The sequence below is a fragment of the Cyrtonyx montezumae genome, unplaced genomic scaffold (genome assembly GCF_038088225.1).
Source record: "Cyrtonyx montezumae isolate F1298 unplaced genomic scaffold, pur_monq_1.0 scaffold_1, whole genome shotgun sequence".
NCBI lineage: Eukaryota > Metazoa > Chordata > Aves > Galliformes > Odontophoridae > Cyrtonyx > Cyrtonyx montezumae.
In genome coordinates, this window is record NW_027071825.1 from 25,347,899 (window position 1) to 25,365,186 (window position 17,288).

The window sequence follows — 17,288 nt, forward strand, 5'->3', positions numbered from 1 at the left end:
GGTGTTATGATGATGTCTTTCAAACATCCCTCAGCTTTCCACGGTTCTCCCCTCTGAAGCTCTGAAGAACATCACTTTCTCTTTCACACAAACCTGAATTGCATTCTGTGTCACTCAGATGCTTGCCCTGAGCACGAAGATCGCGGTACCGAATCTTGAAGTAACCCAGAAGAGTCCTTTGGTTTTCACAGCAGAACAGTTGTGCAAAAGGCAATGAAGTCTGCAGGACCTTGCTTGAATAAGCCTGAACTTCCACGAGTGAAATAAAACCGATGTATCCGACTGCAAAGTTTCACAGTGGAAGGTTAACCTGAATCCAGGACAGCTCTGCTTTCATTTAAGCGATGTACTATCTTGTCTCTGTGCCCTACAGAGTGCAGTTGCCTCCCAAATCACTCCGAGATGCCCATTTGTTTACGCTGACACCGGACACACACCAAAAGCCAACGCAGGGGTTAGATCAGGAGAATCTCAGTGAGCACAAATCAGAGCACCTCCAGAACAAACTCCTCTCAGGTGAAACTCCCGACCAAATCAGCGCCCTCTGCACGGCCACATCCGCTCCGCTCTTCTCTCTGTGGAAGCCTGTTCTTCCCAGCAGCAAATCCCACCTGCTTCAGGAGCTCGGTGCCCTCCTCCGTCCCGAGGAGCACAGAAGTTTCCAGTTCAGTGAGTCGGTAGCAGATGGTTACACTTTCGCTTTCCAGACCAAGCTGTGTTAAGACCCACCTTGCTCTTCCCTTTTTCCTCACGCTCCTGAAGTGTCCTTATCACAGATTACATGCGTGTCTGGAAAGCACCAGGTGCTATTTGCATCTGAATAGGAAACTTGAGCAACAGCTGTAGCGTTCGGGATTAAAACCCAACATGTCGTTCACTTAAATAGGGGGGAAATTACATGTTATTGCTAGGAAACTGAGAGAATTCTAATAGGCTTATGGCAAACAAAAATGCAGTACTTGAGGTTAAATCCTTGAGACCAAAGCAGCTTCTGACCACGCTTAACCCTTGCAGGAGGAAGGAAGGTACGTTTTACTCAAAGCGCTGCTTTAAAAACCCCGTGCCTCTCCTCAGAGGCGTGCAGAGCTCCTGCAATCTCTTCCCACGGCACAGGTACCGCAGATTCACATCCCGACGCAACCCCCAGCTCGGAGCACTGCTCTTTGTGCCACGTCAAACAAAAATCACACCCGATACGCTAAAACCTGCTCAGCTTATCAGAAGCCCTCTGCACGACCGCCTCCTGTTCGGCTTCGGTGGGTACCCCGAGGGCTCTTCTCCTGGCAGGAGCCGGACACGGCGCGTTACAGCTCACGGAACAGAAGCTGCCAAGGTGTGCTGACAAAGGCACCTGTTGTCACCTGCTCTCCCACAATGCCTCCCTGCAGGGCTGAGCTCCCAGCCGCCAGCACCGAGGGACCGCAACGCTGCATCAAGGGCAGGAGGTGGAGAATGCAAAGTGTGGGGAGGACTCTGCAGCTGTGGCTACTCGGATCCCTTTGCTGATTCAGCCCACAGGGAGCTGTGCTCAGAAGGAATGGTGGGTTGGGATCTGCACGCCCTTTCTGACCCTTCACCAGGAGGGTTAGGGTGATTTCACACAACTAAACAGACACGTTCCTTACGTATCGCTGGCTGAACGATTCTTCTCATATACATCCTTCACAGAGGGCTTGCAATCTTGGCGTGTTCTGACTAGCAATCTCAGGAACTAACCACTGATTTCTGATGCTGGCTAATGCCTGTCTTTGCTTTTGAAGGGAGGTTTTTCAGCTGTTATTTCCAGCTAGCGTAGCTGAGCTGCCTACCAACCTCCGTGAGCCTGCAGCTCGCATCCACGTTAACAGCCTGTGCTATCATCTGAGTCACAGCACAAAATTATCATAAGCACTTCAATCCAGTTAGCCTAAGCCTGTACTGATGGAAGCAGACACTGGGAAGAAAAAGGCAGCAAGCACACAGCTAGCCCCTGCCACCTCCCCGGGCCACACCACCCCTTCCTGACAGCACCTCCGAACATCTTCCCCCTGCAAACACCTCCGAGTGAACCACCTGCCAGGAGACAATAAAAGCCCCATGCAGCACCGCAGCTCCTTCTGCTACGAACAGGAACACGGTCCCTTCCACGACACGTTTGTAAGGCATACCTCCAAAGCAGCAATTTTTGGAGCAGCAGTTCAAGCGAGCGGTCAGCACGGCGCAGGAGAGCCCGCGGAAGGGCAGGTGAGCTGCAGGCAGCCGTTACCTAATCAGGTAAGTAGCCCTAATTGGGATTTCTGTGCTGGTGGATAACAGAGGTGAGTGGAAAATTCCCGAACTGAGCACAGCAGCCAGCTTAGCGAGGCAGAACCTGCTCGCTCCCGAGATAAATTCCCTTCACTCCACCCCCGGGAATGTCTTACTGCTATCTGACAGGAATAGGAGCTTCTGATAGCGAAGCATTACGTATGTGAGATGTGTGCAGTTTCTTGCTAAGCAGTCATTCCTGCCGCTGTGCTCCCTGTGTCATTTCCTAAGATCTGTTTTTCTTGTATTAATGACTCCAGGAGTTCACAGCAGCCTTCAGGTAAGGAAACATAACGCTCTTTTCGTACCACTTGGAATGGCATTCAAGACAAGCTTACAGGGTGATTTTTTCACCCAAACAAGCCTGAATAACAACTGCATCATTCCTTACTCAGTAATGACCACTGCTTGAAAGGCAATCGGCACTTGGTAAAGGGCACACGCCGTGACTCCCAGAATGAAGTTCCCTCTCTCCACACCCAGGAAGGATGTGCTGACCCCAAACATCTGGCGGACACCCCAGGTTACCTGAAGTCCCACCTGCAGCCCCCAGATGTGGCTGGCCAAGCCTGGGTCCCATCACTGCTGTGTCAGACACAAGCACCAGGTGGGCAGCCCGTCCTGCACAGCCGTGCTAACACAGCCAGCTCGGGAGCAAATCACTGCTCCTGTGCTGGGCAGCTCTCAAGCAGGCTACAGTTCTATTCATAACTCTGTTTTAGACATCAGTAGTATCTCTAGAGGTGGTTTTGGACTCAGAGTGAGCCCTGAATACGCAGCTGACGGAGAACACCCAATACCATTCGATAAAGGCAGCTGGCAGCCTCAGCCCGATCTATAGCTCAGCAACTGCTTCTCCAAGTTTTATTTCTATTATTTAAAATGTCAAATACCACGGCCCATTTTTTTTTTCCCAAGGAAGTGGGAGTGTGCACCTGTGTTTCTCCTAAAATAATCCTCCTAACGTGTGGAAAAAATCTGGGCTTCGTGTGCTTTAGCACATGTCCTCACAGATGGAAGTGAACTTGGATGTTAAAAGCAAGAAGGGCTTCTATAGGCACGCTGATCAGAAGGGGCAGGCCAAAGACAGTGGTAAATGAGAAAGGACAACTGGCTACAGCAGATCTGGAGAAGGCCTCAGAGGTCCTGCTAGATGAAAAACTCAACATGAGCCAGCAGTAGTGTGCTTGCAGCCCAGAAGGCCAACGGTACCCTGGGCTGTATCAGAAGATGGGTGGCCAGCGGGGCGAGGGAGGGGATTGTCCCTCTCTGCTCTGCCCCCATGAGGCCCCATCTGGAGCACAGCATCCAGGTCTGGAGCCCCCAGCACAGGACAGATGAAGAGCTGTTGGAGAGGGCCCAGAGGAGGGCCACAAAGATCAGAGGGCTGGAGCACCTGGAGCACCCCTACCACAAAGGCAGGCTGAGGGAGCTGGGCATGTTCAGCCTGGAGAAGAGAAAGCTGTGGGGAGACCTCATTACAACCTTCCAGTATTTAAAGGAAGTTTCTAAGCAGGAGGGGAATCAACTTTTTACATGGTTAGATGGGGATACAACAAGGGGGAATGGGTTTAAACTAAAGGAGGGGAGGTTCTTCACTTGGAGGGTGGTGAGGTGCTGGCACAGGCTCCACTCTGTGGAGGTGTTTAAGGCCAGGTTGGATGGAGCCTGGGCAACCTGATCTAGCACTTGACCTAATGGATGGCAATGCTGTCTGTAGCAGGGGAACTGGAACACGACGATCCTTGAGGTTCCTTCTACGCCACACTCTTCTGACTTGAACACAGGTCAAACTTTAACCTCACTTTGTCAGATTAAAGCCAGAAGAGTCTTTCTGTGGCACAGCACAAATGCCAGTCCTCCAGTGGGGGCACAGGCTGGTGGAGTGGAACTGCTGAGGCTGAGGTTCTTCAGCCAGCTGCTGCCACTGCCATGCATTCTCCTCCATGTCAGAGTGCATCCTGGATAAAGGTTGAGGGTTTGGTTCTTCACTGATGCTGCCAGCTTTGCATTATTGCGAGCACAGCTAATGAAGGAGGCTAGTGCCATCTCCCTGGTCTGCTGCAGTCTTACAGGAAGGAAGTAACACAAACTCACTGCCAACGAGGCAGGAACCTTCACAAGTGCAGTCAGTGCTGCCTTATGGTGACAAGGAACACTGCAGAAAATGCTCAGATACCCTTCTCCCAGCCTTTCCCAGTCACATAAAATGCTAGCCCTGCTCCCACCACAGCTGCTGCCTATGGATGCTCTCTCAGCAGGGCTCCACTCGTTTGCATCTCAGCCTCCCCTACAGAAACCAGTCAGAAGGCAGAAATTACCACTCCAGCTTCAGGCAGCACGTCCTGAAAAGCAGCAGACTTGTGTCACCTGTGTCACATTCCACGCTTTCTCTCTGGGGAACTGTTTTTCCTCTCTTCCCAGCTCAGCAGCAGCAGAGCCCTTACACGAGGCACCTGCATTTGCAGGGTGCTGGAGCAGACCCATGCAGGGATGGCCCCAGGGCACTTCACACACACCCCAGGCCATGGCCACATCTTCTCAGTCTGTGCCCTCAGAGCCAAAGCAGCACAAACAGGTCTCTCCAGCTGCCCAAGGCACTCTCATGAACCACATGTGAGTGTCCCTGGTATGCATTCCCTGGGGCTGCTAATCCAAGAGCTGAACAGTGTTTGTATGGAATTTTGACCACATAAGTGCCACTGAGAGCTAAGTAATGACATCGATCCTGAGCAACACTACCTGTGAACTTTACTTTAAAACTGCTGCATTTATCACTTCAACAGGTATTTCAAAGGAAAAAAAAAAAGCATTTTTTGAAGAGGTTAGCGTAGCAGTTGTAGTAGAAATGCTCTGCACTTATAATTACTTCAGTGGATTTCTGGAAAGACTTCAGCATGGCCCGATTCAGGGATTTCACCCAAACAGCATGGAAGCCAACACAAGCAGAGCCAATTTCATCAAGCATAACATCCATCTGAGGAGCAGAGCCAGCTCAGGCTTCCTGAAAACAACAATCACGCAGTAAGTATACAACTGTACTGCTATCTTTGTCCATCAGCAAACAAAAGACATCAATTAATGTCTAGCAGCATATTGAGAAGCAGTATATTGTCTTATGAAGAGGCTTGGATTGGGCTGCAAGGCTCAGGGCTCCCCACCCTCAAACCCACACCCAGGTTTCTCAAGGTAGATAGGTACCTACACATTCACCCTTACCTCCCTCTATAGGGATTAACAGCCTTTATCTACCTCCCAGTGGAAGATTAGTAACAGCAAAATCCATGAGAAGTGCAAAGATAAAGGTGATCATTATCGTTATTATTGTTATTACGTTGTTAAGTTTTCTCCGAGTGCTGTTAACAGAGGAATTGTTGTGCTTCAGGACTCTGAAATGAGATTATTTCATGCATTATACATCAACACTGCAAACCACTGACTCTTTCCAGGAGAGCAACGTGTCTCCACTATGCTGGAGTTAAAAATGAAAACATTAACTTGGAGGTCAAAGGATGAAATGTAGCTGAAAAAAGCCCTGAAAACAGCACTTGCTCGTAGACAGTCTCACCGAAGATGAGTAAGACGGATCGGATGGAGAAAGTCTTTGCCATGAGCCCTGCTTGCTGGGGTCAGAGAAGGGAAGCTCAGTCTCAGCACTCTGCTAGACCAGCAAGGAGGAGGAATGTGTAAGGTTGTGCCCAGCAAGGGAAGCAGCTCAGGGCTGTGCAAGCCGATCAGCAGAAGGCTTCCAGCAGCAGCCACTAAGCTGAGCCTCACATTATCCTTTGCTGCTAAATCCCTATTCACCACCGCACAGTACAGTGAAAGGCAAATTCTGCTCTCAGAAGGTGATTTGGGAGACCAACTATTTCAGTGCCTAACCGTGCTGATCTAGTCTCCCACTGTGAAAATCTGCGTCTACGTTTAATGCCTCAAAATGCCACTACGAGAAAAGCTTCTGTATTTACATATGATTTAAAGATTAACTTGTCTCAATTCGACTGTTAATAAGCTTACTGGAAGAGCTCGAATGCTCTGAGTGGAGGGGAAGCAGGTTCCTATGTGCACTGTGAACAGCTCCCTGCCTGGTGATGGGGCATTTCTTCAGGCACCAGAGACCTGAAACACTCCAGCATCCTTTTCTTACCTCTTAGTTGGTCCCATTCCAAGTTTATTGTTTAATTCAACTGGACCACAGCTCTGGTATTAGTGCCATTATTATACCTACGAAACTAAAAAGAAATGAGACACTCCCTAAAAATAAAAAAATATTAAAGGAAACACAGGAATTGCTCCAGCTTTGCACAGATGTCCACAGGGCAGGAGAACATTTGCTCCTTGTAGCCATGTGGGGAGGCTGGGCACACAGCACTGCTCAAGCTGAGGCTGGTACTGCTGCCACGGCCAGGGCACTGCTCCCGTGGAAGCTTGCTCTGTGTTGCTGCTGATTCCCCTCAATGTCCAAACAAAGGGTTATATATAGAGAGAAAATTGAGCCACAGCTTCCAACCTGGTCTTGATTTTTAACATGTCGTTCATACAGGGGGAGTATTTAAATTCCTTCTGCAAGGAATGCAAACGAAGTACCTGGAATACATTTTTGCCTGATAGGAAAAAATACAAAAAGCATGAGAGGAAAAAAAAGCATGCAGTAAGATTTAGGATGAGTTTCAAAAATAAGCTTTTACAAAGGATCTTACTATAAACTACAAAGGATATTACTATAAACTTGCTCACAGCGTTTACTGACATTACTGGGAGGGATGCTCTGCCTACGGAACCACCTCAGGGAAAAAGTAACTGTCCTGGGTTTATGATTTTTGTTATTGGTACTCTACATCGTAACATCATGTGGTGTATTGGGAGTTAAAGAGTTAATGCTCCAGCTCCGTGGATCATCGATAGCTCTGGGTACATCTGTCTCAGAAGAGAAGAACAACTATGTACCCCAGAGGACTGTGCATTGTGTTTTTCCATTTCCTGCTCAGAGATAAAGCTGTTGGCAAGTCATGAGATCGCTCTCTCTTCCCTTGCAGACCATCCCTCACCATCTCACCTTCAGCACGTAACGTAAGGCCTTCAGTTTTCAGACACACTCTCATTTTATTTGATTTATTAGCCTCAATTCCAATTACAATGTATTATTTCACATTCTGATATCTTATTTTAGTAAATTAGCTTTCCTCCTCAGATCATGGCCGCTGTTTTGTTTTTAGGCCCATCTCCCTTTTCTCCTTCCCCCTTCCCCTTTCCTGAAGTGTGGGCCCATGGGTTCCCCCTCCCCATTCATCACAGAGCCAGGCCAAACCAGCCCATAAACCACTGACAATAATAGTTTCCTTATCGCTGTTCATGACTATAAAACTGAGAAAGACAAGGAAATCCTGAGTCCCATCTTTCCCATCTCATAATGGAACAAAAGAGCAGCCAAAGAAAAAGCTTTCTGCAAGGTAAGGACTGAGCACCCTACCTCAGCACCTCCCAGCTGCTATCAGGGCATTGCAAAACATCCGTTTGGTTGGGCAATGTTGTATTTGTATTCTCACTTATTTCATATTGTCCTATCAGAAACACACAACCTGTGCTGCCTCAGTCGGTACTGTTTGCATTCCTGTGCTCTTTCTGGATCCTTCCTGATCCGTGGGGGCACAGCACAAACCAGCAATGAGCTCAGCCTTGTTGGAAGCACCTGAGACAAATTCTCAGGGCAGCAGGAGTTATTTCAAGGCGTTTCAGATGGCTGTGAGCTTTTGCTTTGTTCACTACTCAGCTTCAAGAACACCTGAGATAAATTACAGGACAATTGGATGGGGCGTAAGGAAGAAGCTTTTTATGGTGAGGCAGTGGCACAGGTTGCTCAGAGAGGAGTAACTGCATGATTAAATCAAGTCAGGTGAACATTCGATCCGGACTGAGAACCAGACCTTCTCTTATGTGGATGCAGAAAAATTACACTTGCCCTCTTACACAACCCCTGTGTGCATTTACGTGCTTGCCTTTGTTCTTCTCCAGAGGGGCAGGTAAGGATGGAGAAGTGGAGTGCAGAGAATCAGCTCATGGATATTGTGTCTGCACGTGGCAATGGGAGGGTAAAAATTATGAAAGGAAAAGGGAGTAAAAACATTCTGACACCTGCCTGCTCTAAATAAATCTCTGCAGGGTTCCCTCTGCTCTTTCTCAAGCACGGTGTTGGAGTAAAGGTGCCACACAAACAAAGCCAGGCTCTGTTATTCTGTTATTTCCACTTTAATGCCTTCCTGGTTGTGAAAGCGACTCAACCCACTGCTGCCAGCTTGTGCTTGGCAGCACCCCTGGACCGCCCATGTGCAACCCACCCCTCCGGCCGCACCCTGCAAAAATGAGGTTGGTCCTGCAGAACCGCCCCTGCAGCAAGGCTCTGCCCAGCAGCACTGCAGGGAAAGGAAAGTGCCTTCTCACGCCGGGAACACGCACACAGCTGAAGCCAAAACAGCCAGAAATAAAGCATAAAAATGGCTTAACGCTGTCTTTGTTCGGGGCTTTTCCACCTTCCTCATCAGAAACACCTGGGAGCAGATTCACAGCTCACAGTGAGTGCAGCACGGCCAGCTCTGCACCTAAAATACCCTTCCAGCATCCTGGTGGGGGCCACCCCAGCCCAGCAAATATCACGAGGAATTTGCTCAGCTGCTGCATGGGAAAAACAGCAGAGGTGGGGCTGGGAACCTGCTCAAGAGGAGCCACAGGGATGCGCAGGGCACGCTGCTGACACTGCTCTGCTTATGAGCTATGGAAGAAATCTGTCGAGCTAAATAAAGCGTGCAAAGAAAGAAAACCAAGGGCCAGCTGCAGACAAGTGGTGAGAGGGAGGCCCAGGCATTATTTCGGAGGTTGCCTGGTAACAGGGCTAGAGCTGTGCAGAACTACAGCGCTGTGTTTTGGCTCTGAATCGCAGGGAGGTGTCCTCTGAGGAGCAGCAGGGCAGAGCACTGACTGGCACAGGGTGCTCCCCCAGCAAAGGGATTTCTGATGTAAGTGGCAAAGGGCTGTGCTCTGCCTGCACTGATAGGCTCCAAGGCACGCCCAGCTAGTCTGCAATTCCAGCTTAAATAAAACGATGTCCTTTACAGTCACCTCATGGGTTAATTACTTATTAACGATCTTAAATAGCTCAAAGCCAATCGTATCAGGGTACCCTTGCTTCGTTTTGGCAGCTGATAGTACGCCACATTTTCAGTTATGGACTTACCTGATGTATTGCCGCATTATTTCAGCTCCAGGTTATTTCAGTGCCAGCTCGGCGTTCACTTAAGAAACCTGCTCAGTGTGAATCTTTTCAGTAACTGAATCTCAGCACCATAGACCCATTCTTTCTGGACAAGAAATCCTTCTAAGTCACACTGCATCCCCAGCCTTCAGGAACCACTCTGCATGGCCACTGAGGATCATTACACTGACAGCAGCTGCTGAAGAGAGCAGCGTAATGAGAACAGCGAGAACTACACGCGTACACATTGCATGGAAGCCCTAACCAGGAGTTCTGAATGAAAGTTATTTGTGGGTCACTGAATGCGGGCTCAGACTGCAGCAGTGCATTGTTTTCCACTGCTAAATGTGTAGGATGCTGTTCTTCGCAGCCAGACAGCCACAGACCCTCAGCCACGAGACCCAGGCAGGGTGGGGGAAAGGCAATGGGCTCTTCCCCTCTTGCAACGCACACAACGAGCAGTGGTAACTTACTTAGCAAGCCAGGATGTTTCATAGCACGAGTTACGGACTGCAGAGCGTGTTGGATGTTTCCAGACCTTGTAATTATGGGCACGATTTCTGAGTCCTCAAGGAGCTACTCGCTTTGAGGTACTGTTAGCAGCATTTTGCTTTTGCCTGGGGTTGGAAAGAAGGCAACTTAGGCTCACGAGTGGAAAACGCTTGGGAGAGACACCCTCCATTTCCTTAATGAGCCTATTAAGCAAATCTATCAAAACCATAAGGAAGGGTCTCAGAGGGAGGAAACACAGCAAAGAAAACAGATTGTGCTGAGATCCCCAGCCCACGAACACAAGGAAACAACCCACAGGCTACAACAGTCAGGTGGGAACAATGCAATCCTGTTGCTGGAGAGGTACAATCTCACATACCTGGACACGTTTTGCATGGCTGAATGTCTGAGCACACAGCTTCTCCATCTGCTTCAGTTTCCCTTCCTCAGAAAGGGAGATGAAAAAACCCCACTTCAAGGAGACGCTGACATACTCAGCCCTGGGGAATCTGGGGTGCCATGTGGCACTGTTAGCTAAACTCAAGCAGAAGGGGTGACTGAGGACAGCTGTGCTTATTGTAGGGCACAAGAACCAAAGACTGTAAAAAAAACTTAAAAGGGAGCTCATTCTCCACCTTCCAAAATGAATCTTTGCAAACCTAAGATTATAAAATACCTCTGCACCACTACAAATCTCCCAGCTGCAGGGCAGAGCAATGCATGCCACCATCATCCTCCAGCACACAAGTTTTTATTTCAAAGCTTAACTAAGGCCCAGTTCTGCTCATACTCCACTGCTTAGGCTCGACTTCTGGGGCAGCAGCACTGCCTGCAGGGCTAGCACTGCCTGCTGAAGCCAGCTCTTCTGTAAATGCAGGATGGAGAGTGGATGAAGAGCAGTCAAGAAAAGAAGAACAAAGAGCAGCAGGATTGTTTAGGAGCTTGAGAGACAAGACACACTAAAACACATGCTTATTCCTCCTGAAATGCCACTCTCCATCAACTGTGATGGTTTCCAGACGTTTAGAGTTTAATTATGTTGTAATCACTTCCTATTTGGACAAGGCCACTAAACTAAAAGCTCGGTACCTTTCTACATTATCATCTGCTGTACGCTCTCTACACTTCTGTAGAAGCCAAGTTTCCTTTCTCGCTGTCAACAAATTTGCCTTTGGGATAGAAATGCTGCTTTAGGTCCATTAGTGTGGCATAAGGCGTGTTAAAAAGCTGAGAGCAATCATTACTAGTATTTCTTCTTGTTAATGCTTACAACTCCCTCGTTATCATAAAAGCAACAAAAAAGAGCACAAATACAAAACCCAGATACATGAAATGATAAGGCAAGTACTCACTCTACACAATGTAAAAGGACCTGTGAAACCCCTTACCTCACTAACTTGAGAAAATACATATATTTTTGACCTTTCCCCAAATTCCTGTGATGGTATATGATCTGGTATAACTTGTACAACATGCTTATATCATGGATCAAAGGTTGAAAACCCGAGAGGCATAGGTAAACCGTTCTCTTGTTTGAACAGGTATTCTGTAAACGCTGCCCACAACGCAGTACTCCTGTAAGACATTGTTCTTATTGAAACCCTGTGGATGTTACAATAAGGAAAGCTGGAAGGAAAACAAAGAGGGGCTCCTGGCTGCCCCCAGCGTTTGTCACTGGGGCCTCAGCCTGCTTCCAGAGGAGCAGCTGTTGGATGCACAGACTGACGAGCACACGCACAACCCAAGAGGGACTTCTGGCACTGCCTACAGCCATCTGTCCTAATTCACCTCGGAGTGAATTAGTGGGGTCTGTGGGGAACCCTTTAATGGAAACATCACAGAATGGCCTGAGTTGGAAGGGACCTTAAAGACCATCGCTTCAGGCCAGGAGCTCCTCTGCTGTCAGAGAGCAAGACGAGGAGGCTTCTCAAGGGTTACCCAGCCCAGGTCCTCTTACATCCTTCTGGGGCCTCCTCCTCCAGCCTTGACAGGCACATCTTGGTCAGGTCCCAAAGCCGTTGGTTTTGTCACAGAAGGGGGAGAAGAGGGTGCTGCTGCACCTCAGGGCAGAACAGGAAAAGAGGTTGCAAAAAGAGATTACAATGGGCTGGAGAGTTTGCCTTGGGAAGAGCCCTGCTCCAACACACCCTGCTTGGGGAGACTGCACTGAGCAAGATGCTGCTTCCCTGATCCAGGAAGGACCAGCAAAGGATAGCCCCTTCTTAAAGCTGTGCTAGAAAAGGAAAGAACAGATTACATACACTTCTGGAGGTTGGTGGCCCTGCCTGTGGCAGGGAGCTGGAGCTTGATGATCCTTGGGGTCCCTTCCAACCCAAGCTATTCTAGGATATGAAATAAGTTTATGACAACACACACTTAAATGTCTCCTTGTGCCACAAGGGAACCCCAGGTCAAATCTGCATTTGCATCCTGCTATTAAAGCAGTGGGATGAGTGTCTAAATGGGCCTGTGCAAGGATGGCTTTTCCTTCTTTCTTACAGTCCATTTGCTGGGATCTATACTCTGCAGTCACTGAGCAGCAGCTCCTCTCAGTGCAATAGCCCCCTTCCGTTTCTACCTCATGAATAAAGAAAGCACACTATTTCCAGGACTGACAAAGTTGATGACATTTTTTCCCCTCATTTCTGACAGGTCAGGCAGATTGCAAAGTCACCAAAACAATAGCTTTGGACTTCACTTGCAGAATCAAATTTTGGTTAGGAATTACTGTCCAGGAAATAGCATTAATTACACAAAGGAAGTTGAAGGGCATTTGCACCACTGCATGAAAGGGAACTGCATCAGATTCAAACAATGTGAAAGAGCCAAAGAGCATGAAGCTGTTTAAAAAATAAAGTGGCACAGTGCTACTCCTATATAAAGAGAAATACCCCTGCAGAATGAGGGAAACACAGCAGGGCATTTCCACACTGTGTTTCAACTGTAGTTTCCCAAGCCTTCAGCATACAGCCCTTCACCTACACCTACCAGCTTGATAAGCTCAAACACAAACCAGATAAATCATTTGACCCTATGTTTCTTACACAACTTACCTTCTGCAAGAGGAAGGAGGCTATGATATAGCAAAAATGAAAGGAAGTAACTGCAGGAGAATCTTGAAGCAAAGCCACAAGAAGACCCAGAAGTGCAAGTGCTGCCATTAGGAGGCACTCAGCTAAACCTCTCCTCCAGAAGATGCAGGTTGCTTACACAGCAATCAAGGAACCACTCATTGAATTTAACACTATCAATAAGGGCAGAAATAGCCCCCGGGGTTTGAAATGGGAATTTATTAATAGGGATTTGGTCCTGAACCCCACCTGCAGACCTCTGCGCATACAAAATGCACACTGCCATCTTTCTATACATAGTTTTGTTTGCTCACTTATTTTTAAAGCACAGAACTTCAGCTGCAGGTGCCTGAGAAACCAAACACCAGCAAAAAAAAAAAAAAAAAAAGCATACAGACACTGTCCTCAGTGTCTTTATTTGCAAAAGCTCTAGAGGAAAAAAAAAGGAACACTGTCAGCCTTTGTCTTTTTTTTTCTTTTTAAGTTTATTCTTGAAGTCTGCCCTTAGGTCTCAGTATAGCAGACTGCTGCACAATTTCATTTCCCAAGCAGCAGATCAGACCTGACAGCACAGCAAGGATTTGTCCCCCAGGTCACCCTATGCAACAGCCATCGAACGGAGACTACCTGAGCTTTCTGTACCTCATTTCCAGTAACTTTAAACTTCGTAATACCTGCAGAAACAAAACACGTATCAGAGAGGCTGATTAAGGTACGATGCGAGGCAGCTTGGAGCTTTTGCCCAAATGTAATCTCTTCTAAATGCAAATTTTCTGCCTTTTCTAGGCATAGGCATAGAAGATAACTTTCTTTGCAATGTGGAACTTCCCACAGGCAACAGAGTTTCTTCCCCATTGCTCAGGGTGGAGAACAGTGAGCTCAAAGGAACCCTAAACGAATAAAGATAGTATGTTTTTAGTGTCCTGCTGTCTGAAAAATAGGTCATCACATACAAGACAAGACAAAGGGCAGAGATCTCAGTGTCTTGGCTCCTTCCAAGAGCTGCTTCCTTGGTCTGACTGCTTAAAATGGTGCAGGAGAAGGAAAGATGAATTTGCACATCCAGGAAGGAGCTTGAACAGCTGAAGGAACACATCCTGGCCACTGTTAAGGGACACAGAGCTCCTTTCTATGCATGTCAGCACCTGCACATTCAACTACATCTTCCTCTACACAGGAACGCCTGGAGTTATGTACACTGCAAACTCTGCCTCCAAAAGTGGGGTTCCTCCTAGTGAAGACAATGATTCAACTTAAAATCCTAACAGTTCTGCACGATCCCAAGGAGCTTTTGGCAAACACAGTGCACAATAAAATCTTCTGGGTCAGGTAACTTTAGGTTAGCATGGAGGAAAGCAAGGGGCAGAAATCTATGTAGATCATCTGTAACCTTGTGCTATGCAGCCAGCCCTATGGTAGCATCCTCCTCCCATGTGAGAGCTAACAATGCAGGTTCAGGGAGGAAACAGCACGTAAGACAATCCTAGAAAAGGCATGCAGGTTTTACTGGAGACACAGATCCAAGAACTAAGGACGGAAGGCAGCTGTTACTCATCCAGAAGGAAAGAGCCAGACCCAAGATGAAGGCAGAAGACCTTAGCATGCCTTCCTTCTGAGAGTCTGAGACAGAAGCCATCTATCATCGGGCACAGCTGGGGCTCCTGGCAGCACATCCTCAGTTTTGTTTCGCTGAGTGTTCCCTCCCACCTGCAGCCTGCTGGACCACAGAACAATTTTCAGATGCCCTCACCTTCCTCAATTAAGCTTAGAACATTTAGGGCAAGTCTCTTAATGACATACTCTGTGATACGACTCATGCAAATAGAAACAGTGGATATTTCTACCCATTCTTACACCTCAAACTTATATAGTATTGTTAGGATCCTTACCTTCAATGCTCTTCCTGGTGATGCCACTCCTGTGAGAAGTATATATACTAACAACTGCTACAAGGACACCAAAATATTTGTATTCAGTCAGATTACCAAGCTGCTTCAGGTAGTAAATCTACAATTTACAATGCCCACTCCAAGCAAATTAAGAAAAAGCAAAAAGTAAAGGGAAGAGCAGCTTTCCTAATGCTTAATCACCATGACAATCTTATCTTGCCACCAAATGCTGGCATCGCGTCTGCTCGCTGGGAAAGCAGATATGCAGAGCTCAAGTAAATAAGTATTTCTTAGCTGAAACTGATTTCGACTGATGACTTCTTCCACACAGTTGACACTTATCACTGAGATGACAGGATATTAAACATCCAAATCCACTGCAGCCTCTCCAATCTGATAGTCGGATGCCAGGTCGTCATGCTGCATTGTAGCACGGAGCCAAGCAGGAAGGAAGAAGCTGAAGGTGAAAACAGAGTGGGCATCAAAACCCACTGCCCTCCTTATGGCAACAGCAAGATCCTGTGCTTTGGAGATAACAGTGCCAACATAATAAGAGGAACTGATCATTGGCTTTTAACAAGAAATCATATCCAGGCACAGCAGGGTTTTCAATAGATCTAAACACAATTCTTTTCAATTTGGTTTGGCCTTTTCTTGCGAAGGTAATGAACGAGCAATCTTTTTCCTGCCCTTCACATCGGAAGATGAATGAGAAGCACTGTGGGGAGAACTAGAGGAAGAAGCTCGTCCAGAATCAGGGCTTTCTGTGGCTGATTTCTGCTCCATCTGTGGTGTTCTGCCACCTCTCACAATAGCAAGAAAACCTGAGTAATCAGATAAATACACATACATACATACAAACACAAAGCAAGAGAACGTACTAGAGGGGGACAGGAGAGCAAGAGAGCTATTTTTCCTTCTTTATGCCATGATTCACAAAAATCTATGTGTAATTCCTTGTTTAACCATGCCTGCAAAAACTTGCTTCCAGTACACAGCAGTAATGCATCTCCATCAGTACTGTGCTAGCTTCAGAACACCAGACTGACCTCCAAGCCCCACAACAGTATGTTACTGAAAAACTACACCAAGAACAACCCTGAAATGCAAAAAAAAAAGTATAGCAGAGCCCCTGCTACTTCTGGTTTTACTCGTGGGCTGAAAAAGCACCCCCCATGAGCCCGTATGAGCGTGCTGCTGTGAGCCCAGATGCAGGTGCACCCAGCAGGCAGCACTGAGCTTGTCAGGGCCAACACGTGGCAAAACTTGGTGTCTTTTCTTCACATTGCAAAGGCACTGTTTTTTCCTCAAGGCTATTTGCTGCTCTCACCTGAGCAGCTGTGTTGTAGCAGCTCTGCTGGCTCTGCTGAGGGGCTTATGTCCTCCAGCATGGAGAGAGAGCTGTGGTTAGCAAGTGGCTCTTCCTGGCATGCCTACTTGTTCCACACACTGATGGGGATGACAGAGCAGAAAATGGAGGTGCTGGTATTCCTGAGCTATGTGAAGGAAGGTGGCACTGCAGCAGCTCCCTGCGGTCCCAAGACCTGCTCTGCAGCATGCACACAGCCTCTCTAACCTTCACAAGTGGGACAACCTCCAGGGTGGTATCTCTCCTCTCACCTGTCTGCTATCAGACAGAGGCTGTCAGACCAAGAATTTGCCCTATGGAGAAAATCTCACAGTGAGACTTCCTTTGTCCCAACCTACAACTCAACAGACTGAAGCCAAGCTTAAGGACAGAGGTGGAAGGCTTCCTGTATTAAAAGCAAAGCACGTTATGCTTCCCTTAGGATGAGGGTGGGAGGAAAGAAAAGGAAGGAAAACCTCCCATATATTCATTCTAAACTGTCATTTTTGTCTCCTATTAAATTTTTATTAGCCCCTGAATTAACACCTGCCATCCTACTCAGAGAATCAGTGCCTTTGCTCTGTTTGATTGTTTCTGAGCTGGGAGATCTGTGCAGTATAGGTCCCCATCTACTCTAAGAGTCTCAGCAGAGGCCTTCACAATTCAGCCTCCCTCAGCTGAACAAACCTTGCATTCTGCAAACACAGGATACAATACATCAGCCAGATATTAGTGGGACTTTAACTCTGCACCTGTGTAACATGCACACGGCAAAGCCAAAGGGAAGCTTCTTAGACAACATTACTTCTCAGCCATGGAATACTGTCCACCAATCAGTGCTGAGAAATGCAACAGTTATTTCTAATTCCCCTGACTTCAATCACAGCAATTTCTTCACTGTTAAGGTAGGGAAATTCAGACCTAGTGAGTAATCACCAAGGATAACCCTTAATTGA

At 47.5% G+C, this 17,288-nt stretch overlaps 1 protein-coding gene across 4 annotated transcripts in view; it reads right to left on the bottom strand.

Moving 5' to 3' along the window:
- Nucleotides 1-17,288, bottom strand: part of RABGAP1L (RAB GTPase activating protein 1 like) — a 181,601-nt gene that overhangs the window by 26,933 nt on the left and 137,380 nt on the right. The window lies entirely within an intron of this gene.